The sequence below is a fragment of the Pinus tabuliformis genome, chromosome 8 (assembly GCF_031772625.1).
Source record: "Pinus tabuliformis cultivar Carrire ecotype Pingquan chromosome 8, CPIR1, whole genome shotgun sequence".
Classification (NCBI taxonomy): domain Eukaryota; kingdom Viridiplantae; phylum Streptophyta; class Pinopsida; order Pinales; family Pinaceae; genus Pinus; species Pinus tabuliformis.
The window spans coordinates 1,764,901,868-1,764,911,633 of NC_142294.1; the positions used below are offsets into that span (position 1 = coordinate 1,764,901,868).

At 42.9% G+C, this 9,766-nt stretch overlaps 1 pseudogene; it reads right to left on the reverse strand.

Moving 5' to 3' along the window:
• Positions 1 to 6,249, reverse strand: LOC149243198 (CBL-interacting protein kinase 2-like; annotated as a pseudogene).
• Positions 6,250 to 9,766: the final 3,517 nt, after the last annotated feature.

Consider the following 9,766-nt stretch of genomic DNA (forward strand, 5'->3'; position numbering starts at 1 on the left):
TTAGTCGTCCCATGTCGACACGATGTCTTTGAGACTGGGCCTCAGATCTTGGTTGTAGAATTTACTGTAATCCAATGTATCACCGTTGGTTTTCCTAAGCTCCACCACGAAAAGCGAGGGAGTGACTTCGAAAATCTCAACATCAATCCACAAATGCCCCTTCCTGCCCAGCTCCAACCCCCGGTGAAACTTCACTTTACAGTCCTTCGACTTCTTAAAGCTGAACCAAAAAATCCTGGCAATCTCCTCCAGCCTAGACACTATGCTCGATGCTCGCTAAGTCGAGGGGAATCGCGACACCTACTTCGCGACCTCATCCTTGAATAACCCAGATAGATTGAACCCCAGCGAGAGGGAGATAATGTCGAAGGCGTTCAGACAAGCCAGCTTAGGGACGCAGAAAACAGAGTCCACGTCATCTAGGAGGCCGCCATCAACATCATCGTCGGCATGCGGGTGCTTCAAACCCCGCCTGTCATGCCCCTACACCTATGGTAGTATTTCAACCACTTATAGCGATGTGTGGCACTACTAATCGTTTTCTTTTCACCAATACTTATGATTGTAGACTACGCCTAACATTCCATACTTAGTTTTATTTTTGTTTCCAAGTATTATTTTATCCTTTATACAAGTGAAAGCCCATAACATTCACATAAATAGCATTATACAAGAGAAATGCACAACAATATAAAGGGAGGGGCAACTCCCTGCAATATGAGTTTGCCCGAATCAATATATAGAATCTTCTTTTACAAGTACAAGTTAAATTTTGGGAAACACCAAATTTACACTTAGCCAATTTTCAACTTCAGCAAACTTGGTTGCCCAGCTCATCGGCGCCTCCGCACAGTCGCCGCACGACTCACCAACTCTTCGTTCACCTCGTCGCACGATCGTGTTGTCTGCCCAACTTTGGCGTGCCTTGTTGTAACCAAGTCACCACACATGGGTGCCTCCGCACGAGTCACACCTCCGTTCACAATCTCAACACTTCACCGTTTCCACCGTTCTGTCGTGCACCGCACGCCCTCACCCTGCCGTTCGTCTGCACAACCTCACCGTGTGGACCAACTCACCCCCGTGCACGACGCGCCCTACCCGGGTCACCCGTTCAACACCCCGGTTCATTCGTTTAATGGACGCCCTATTCGATTCACCCATCGTGCATGCCTGCACAGACGCCTTCACCGGTGGCCTGTCGTGCACGCCTACCTGGACGCCCTCACCCAAGGCTTACCCGCGCCTTCGTCCGAACAGTGGACGCCTTCACCTGCGCCCTCACCCGATATGCTAAGACCGTGCCTTCACCGTGTGCGTCCACCCAAGAGTGGGCGCATCAACTCTGCGCCTTCTTTACGACCTGCACCTCTTCGCACTTCCTTCTTGTTGCTCGAATGATCCACATTCAAATGTGCTCCTTTCAAGCTTCAACGCCTCACTATATATATGCTCCTCGCATAGTCATGCCACCCATGGCTGACCTGCACTACTTTGCCAAGCCAACACCTTTGTTTGCTCCTTTGGTTGGTCGACCCATCAACCAACGCCCCAAATCAAAATCGCTCCATCGTTGGCTTGTTTGGTGAACACCCTCGCTCGTTCACTATAAATATGTGACTGTCTTTCCACTTTCGCACGTGCTCAAGTCTTGCTCGATCAGCTTCTTCGCACTTCATATCGGTGGTGATGCCTCCAGACCGTAGGTCCTTACATCCTCCCCCACTTGAAATCATTGTTGTCCTCGACAATATCTCGTCCCGGCAACCATCTATCACCAAGATCACCATACCAAGGTATACACCCCATCGGTATGTCATACACTGGAAATCATCTCAATCCATGACCATCAACCACCTTGTCATAATCTCCACATGTTGCTCCCCATCGTGGAAGGCTGGGCCCTCCATCTCAAGCTACAAGCTTCCTGCAACATATCGGGTCGACCTCATCATGTGTCGTCCTTGTGTGAACTGCTGCCATGATACTCCAACATAATGCTAACACATCTTTGTATACTGACGTCCCCCATGTCTGAACTAGTTGGGTAGCTAATCCAACTGTCATGCTCGAACCATGAGAATGCACATCCTCATGCCATCATCAGTCTTTTCTCAGAACATCCCGTCACATCCTCAACTCGATCAAGAATCCATCTTCATACAAGTGTAAGCCATGCTCAGGTCCATGAAGTAGTCCTCATCTCATCTGTAACATGTTGTCCATGATGTTTGGTACTAATGTGCTGCATGAAATCAGCCACATCTACCCCAACATCATCATCCATATGTGTATCTCCTCAATATGAAGAGATCATCTCATCAAACTCCGACTCTCGATGTACCACATCTAGGTCCATGAAGCAACTTCCATCATATCTGCAATGTGCCATCCCTCAAGTCTGCCGTAGAAACAAGTATGCACCTGTCTCATCTATCCATGTGCTGCCCATGATCATAGATCAGTCAGCTCCCATGTGTTAAATGGTTAAGTCTTGGCTCAACCCATGCCCAAGTGTCACCACCAAGGCATCATCATCGTTGTAACTCCATCACTCCAAAGTGTCTCATATCGATCCTCCATACCAAGTCATTCTTCCAAGCCATTTCCATACATGTACTTGAAAGTATGCACCCCATCCTGCATCAAAGTCTCTGACCTCAGCTCCTCAATGCATTAGATCCTCCAAGTCCACCATATATGAAGTCCCAAAAGTCACAAACTCATGTCATCATGAGCTCCATGAGTAATCTCCATCCAACATCTCAACAAGCATACAAGTCTCGGCCCAAAGGTCTCTGCAAGATGCCTCAGCTCTCCATGTAGTAGGAATGCTCCATACTCTACTCACAACTCCTTCCAAGTCCATGGCCTTGTTGTACAAGAGTGCACAACCTCTCCATCGGCTCATAAATAAAATATCTCCATGTCATACCAGCAAATCTACCTGCACAACATCCCTGCCTTGGCACTCCTCATTGGATGCCCATATGACACCTCTATAAGTGCTCCTGCATAATGTCCCTGCATAATATTGCCATGCTCCATGTCTCCCACCTGATGTCCATGACTAAGTTGCCCATGTAGTCCAACCAAGTAGACTCATCACAACAATCGATCATCCCTATCCAAGTCTACGATCTTCGGTCTAGTGAACTCGGTCACCCAACCATATCATCATCATCACGAGTCCCTTCCATCACAGCTCCCCCACTAAAGGTTCCACCAAGACTTGCTCTTGGTCTCGGCCATGAGAAGTCCACCCAAGTATCATCAAGCTCAAGTGTGTGCCCTCCTTCAATCTGTCCATGAGTCATGCCGGGCACTTAGCCAATTCTCCATGTGGCTAAAGCATGACCCATTCCTCCACAACGATCATCATGTTCCTCCCTTGTCACAGTTCTTTGCACCTTCTACAATAAGGTCACAAACAACCCCAACAAGTCCTGCAACAGTCAACAATCCTTGCTTCTCCATACGAGGTCTCATCATAGTCATCCATGGTAAAATCCTCCCTAGCATCGGCAAACTGATTCTGCTCTTCCCTGAATACGGTTCATCTACCAAATGCTCAAGTGAAACACAAGTATCAATAATACTTACATCATCATCATGAGGCTCCTCCATGTGAGTATCCTCATCCATCCTTGTCTGCAAATGACACGATCTGGTCCAACTTGATCAATCTCAAGTTCATCCTCCATCATTGTCACATCTGCAACATCCTCGATCATCACGGCTTCCTCTTCCTTATTAGCACAATCTGCAACTTCATCTTGCTCCATTGTCCAACCAAGTTGAAGAAGTTCGTCTTCAACATTCTTTTCCAAGACTTCAAGCTTCTCTCTAATCCGGGGGTTCTCTTCTTTCATCCGCTTCAACCTGTATAAGGTAAGCAAGAGCCTCTCTTCACATTCTTCCAAACCTGCCATGCCTTGTCGTTCAGCTTGGCCCAAGCACTAAGCTTCACCTCTGCTAAACTTGTTTCACCATTCACCAGCTTCACCAAGTTCTCTACAACCATGAACTGGCCCTTGTTCCACTTGTATGTGAAACCAACTTCCTTCATTTGCAAGGACCTGCGTCCACTATCATCAACTGTCAAGCTTCTTCAACCCTGAATCAGTTTCAATACCATCTGTTACGAAGTGCAGATCAACAACTTCAATCTTCAACACCAGCTCCAGCTGAGCTCTAATACCACTTGTCACGCCCCTACACCTGCGGTAGTCTTTCAATCACTTATAGCGAGGTGGAGCACTACCAATCGTTTTATTTTCACCGATACTTATGATTGTAGACTACACCTAACATTCCATACTTAGTTTTATTTTTGTTACCAAGTATTATTTTTATCCTTTATACAAGTCAAAGCCCATAACATTCACATAAAAAACATTATACAAGAGAAATGCACAATAGTATAAAGGGAGGGGAAACTCCCTACAATATGAGTCTGCCCGAATCAATATATATAATCTTCTTTTACAAGTACAAGTTAAATATTGGGAAACTCCAAATTTACACTTAGCTAATTTTCAACTTCGGCAAACTTGGTTGCCCAGCTCGTCGGCGTCTCCGCACGGTCACTGCACGACTCACCAACTCTTCATTCACCTTGTCACACGATCGTGTTGTTTGCCCAACTTGGGCATGCCTCGTTGTAACCAAGTCGCCACACACGGGCGCCTCCGCACATGTCACACCTCCGTTCACAATCTCAACACTTCACCATTTCCACCGTTCCGTCATGCACAGTGCGCCATCACCCGGTCGTCCGTCTGCACAACCTCACCGTGTGGACCAACTCACCTCCATGCATGGCGCGCCCTACCCGAGTCACTCGTTCAGCACCTCGGTTCGTTCGTTTAGTAGACGCCCTACTTGGGTCGCCCGTCATGCACGCTTGCACAAACGCCTTCACCAGTCGCTCGTCGTGCATGCCTATCTAGACGCCCTCACCCAAGGCTTACCCGCGCCTTTGTCTGAATGGCAGGTGCCTTCACCCACGCCCTCACCCGATATTCCAAGACCGTGCCTTCATTGTGTGCATCCGCCCAAGAGTGGGCGCATCAACTCTGCACCTTCTTTACGACCTGCACCTCTTCGCACTTCCTTCTTGCTGCTCGAACGGTCCACGTTCGAATGTGCTCCTTTCAAGCTCCAACGCCTCACTATATATATGCTCCTCGCATGGTCGTGCCACCCATGGCTGACCTACACTACTTTTCCAAGCGGATGCCTTTGTTTTCTCCTTTGGTTGGTCGGCCCATCGACCAACACCCCAAATCACAATCGCTCCACCGTCGGCTCGTTTGGTGAACGCCCTCGCTCGTTCACTATAAATATGCTACCGCCTTTCCACTTTTGCACGCGCTCAAGTCTTGATCGGTCACCTTCTTCACACTTTGTATCGGCGGTGATGCCTTCGGACCGTAGGTCCTTACACCGCCGAAACTAGGGGTCCTCCATGAGCTGCGGGACGGTGATCCTCGTCTGAGGATTAGGTTCCAACAGCCGGAGGATGAGCCACCGGATTTTGGAGGAAAACCTTGGCGGGCACTTGTAGTCTCCCTTGCAAATCTTGTTATATATCACTATCAAATTCGTGCCCTAGAACGACAGGTAACCCTCCAGGAGCACGAACATTATGACCCTGCATGACCAGATGTCGGCCTCGGCACCACCATAGCCCTTACTGGTAATGACCTCTGGCGCGACATAGGCCGGGGTGCCGCACATTGTGTGGAGAAGGTCGTCCTACCTGAACTGCTCTGGTAGGGCACTAAGGCTGAAGTCAGAGACCTTCATGTCACTGTTGTCGTCTAATAGCACGTTCTCCGGCTTCAAGTCCCCGTGGTACACGCCTCGGCTGTGGCAGAAGTCCACCGCACTTATCAGTTGTTGAAAATACTTCCTAGCCTCTTCTTCCTTCAGTGCCCCCTTGTTTACAACCTGGTTGAAAAGCTCGCCTCGTTTAACATACTCCATGACGAAATAAATCTTGGACTTGCTCGCCATGACTTCATAGAGTCGAACGATGTTGGGGTGGCATACCAGTCTTATGACGAAGATTTCGCGTTTAATCTACCCTATCATGTCAATCTTGACGATTTTTTCTCTGTCCATAGTTTTAATTGCAACGTTATCGCCGATCTTGAGGTTTGTGGCGTAATAGACCTTGGCAAACGTCCCTTGCCCCAACAGCTGCCCTAACGTGTACCTCCCCATCAAAATATTAGGCTTCATATTCAACTCTGCCAAGCAAAATAATCACAAGTCTGTTTGCCCAGCTATCTTCAATGTATTGGGTCTGTGAGATCTAAATGCACGCCATTCTACACATGTTCTAGAGGATCTCTAATGTTCTTATTCCTTATGTTTGTCTGCTAGAGCTTAGAACTGCAACTAACATGTCAGGGTGGAATAAAAGATGGGCTTTGAGAAGTGTGTTGTGCCAAACTACTTCAATGGAAACTTTATCAACAACAATATCAACGAGTGTAATCTTTTTCCAAGCATGCACATGACACAAAGGTGGACAATTTTTTGAAAGTCTTATTTATCCATGCTTAATTAAGCAACTTGCCCCACATGTTGCTTTGATTTCGTATTAGTGTTTTTTTTTATCAAAACATTATGTAATTTATTTAAATATTAGATATTAGACATATATATATATATATATATATATATATATATATATATATATATAATTTAATTATTTTTTATTTTTTATTTTTTATTTATTTTTTATTTTTTTGTTTGTGAAGTTATTAATTTAGGTTTTATTATAGGTGTTTTAGTATTTTCCATTTCTGTTAGTTACTATTTTTTTGTTTTTAAATTTATTTCTTTTTTATTTAATTTTTTTATTTTGATTTTTTTTGGTTTTCTATTATTTCAATTTTTATAAATTATAGTTTTTCTCCCTATTATATTAAAAAAATATTTTAATAAATAAATTAATTATATATATATATATATATATATATATATATATATATATATATATATATATATATATATATATATATATATATATATAAGCTAATCATATTTCTTAATTTTTGGTGATGACATTCAACAATACAACATTCTATCACTTGTTTTACTTTTGTGATGAATTCTTTGTTTTTATTATTTTTTGGTTTAATTAAGCTATATTTTTGTGATTTTGCCTAAGATCATCATCTCTTGAGCATTTTGGAAAATTAGATTATGTGAAGTTTTAGAAAATGGGAAAATTTAAATCTGAATAGTTAAAATTACAAAATTCTTATTTTTTTTTTTCAAATTTCAAATATAATTAAAAAAATACTTTGGGTTGTAGATATGTCTCTCAAGGAATAATACATTTCACGCCACTAATTTAAAATATCCTAGAAATAAATTAAATTATAATTTATTATTATTATTATTATTATTATGATTATTAAAAGAAGTTATATATATGGAGTAAAGATGTATTTTCATTTTACTACGAAAAAATTTAATTTATAAATAAGCTTTGTTACAATCTTATGGATTATTAACACCACACAATTAAAAAAATGATGTCATTTTAATCATGTTATTTTACAGTTAAAATGTTTTTTATATATTTCGATTTATTTATTTATTTTGTCATCCTAAACTTTTTATTAATTGATCAAATTATTACATTTGATATTCCCAAGGATCGTTGCTCTCCCAACCTCACTCTGACCAGATTTATTGGCCAGGAGAGTGATATAAATACTAAGAAGGAATTATCATTTTTTACATAATAACTAGAATCAAAAAGCTAAGATAACCCAAAAGAAGTAGAGAACCAATAAACAACCAACATTCATCACATATTAATGGAGAAAATCATATGCATGACCAAAACCCAGAGCATTAGGAGCAAGAGGACCTGGGTCATGATGGGCATGAAATTCCACATGAGCAAGGTGGGGCTCCATATCATCAAGTCTATCATTGGTGCGCCTCTAGCCTTGTCACAGAGAAGCCAAGCGATCCAGAATGTCCCACTAGTTTTGTTGCAAATCATTCAAAAATGAAATGACTTCATTTTTATCATCATCTCTTTACTACCTCATTTCCTCCAATGTTGCCATTACCCTTCACACTTGCAAATCAAGAGATTCCATGGAGGGTTCTTGTTCCACACAACTCAATGACTGCATCTGACCTTGGGCTTGTCTACTGATGATGAGCCCCAAAAATGTACAATTATTTGGGCTCATTCAACCTCCTAATTTGGCTTATTCCACCATTCTCATTTGTTTATTGCATGTTTTTGATTATTTTTATGTTAATAGAGTGAATTTGGTTAGTCATTATGCCAACAAGTCTAATGGGTGCTTTGTGTAGCCTTGTTGGTCAACTTGGAGACAAATTTGAAGGTCTTAATGAGCACTTGGCAGCCAAATTCGTGGGAGAACAAGCTAGAGGATTTGTAGGAAGGTGTCCCCCTCATTTATGGGCCCTTATCTCGAATTCTCCACCATCAGCTCGGAGTTCAAAGGCCACCAAATCAATGAGCACAAGGGCAGCCAAGCAAGTCAAGTAGGACTGTTGTTAACTACAAGTCTTGGGCAGCCAAGTCCCTAACTTTTAGGAGGACTGTTGGGTCCTCAAATTGTATAAATAAGAGGGCTTGGGGCCTCATTTTGGTTAGCTAGTTGGTAGTCATTTTTCGTAGCTAGTAGTTAGTCATTTCGTAGCAGCTAGTTAGTCAATTTGGTTTTCGCTCTTTGTAAGCTAGTTTTGGCATGACATTAGACTTTTGATTATGAATAAAAGCAAGCAGTTTTGGATCAGATTTTGAGTTTTTAAAGGAGCCTAAAGCTCTTGGGGTTGGGCCCAACCTGAGAGCTCAGGCCTCCTTCCTTTGTATCAATATTGTTCCTTTCGCATTTCGTTTCCATTTTCCTTTACATGCATTCGAGTATAGTTGCTGATTTGGATTTCCTGTAGAAGTCAAACAGATTGGTTTTATCAGTTAGAATTGCTGTAGTTGTTTGGAAGTAGGCTGAGGCATTACTTTGATCCATTCATGCACTTTTATATTTAGCATTACTTCTTCATTCCACTGCCATGCATGAGTTTCCTTCACAATTTATATTGTTGTTCATTGATTTTATGTCACAGGTAGCTCAGGTTGAAGCATTCTCGTTTTGGTGACACTCATAAACAATTTGTTTCATCTGCACTACTTCATACCACTCCATTACCTTCCTCCTCTTGTCAACCACACCTAAAGCCACTCAGCCACTCTCTGTTCAGCTCATTCAACCTCCAGCTCTTCTATTACTCACATAGCCCCATCTACTTAACCTCTCATAGATACCATCCTTCCATTCACCAACCCACTCCCTACACTCACTCCCTATCCCATTCTTCCACTTCTGAGCCATCACCAGCCTTATTCCTACCTTACACATCTCCCCCTACCATTCCATCTCTCCTCCATCACTTCAAACACTCACGGTAGGTCATCCTGTAGCCGTTTGTAGACATCCTGTAGAAACCAGAGTATCTTGTAGGATCCCCTGCAGACATCCTGTAGGAGGCCACTCACTCGGTTGCTGAGCTTCTGAACGTGAGGAACCTCTGTGGATGGATGCTAAGGATCACTAGGGACCTCTCCTAGCCTCCCCAACCTTTCCCACGCTTTCCTTCCTTCTTCATCCCCTCTGCACAACCAAACCCTAGTTAGCACAAAATCACAATCATTCCACACACTTAAAGAAAAAATACAAAAACATGTCTTTCATGA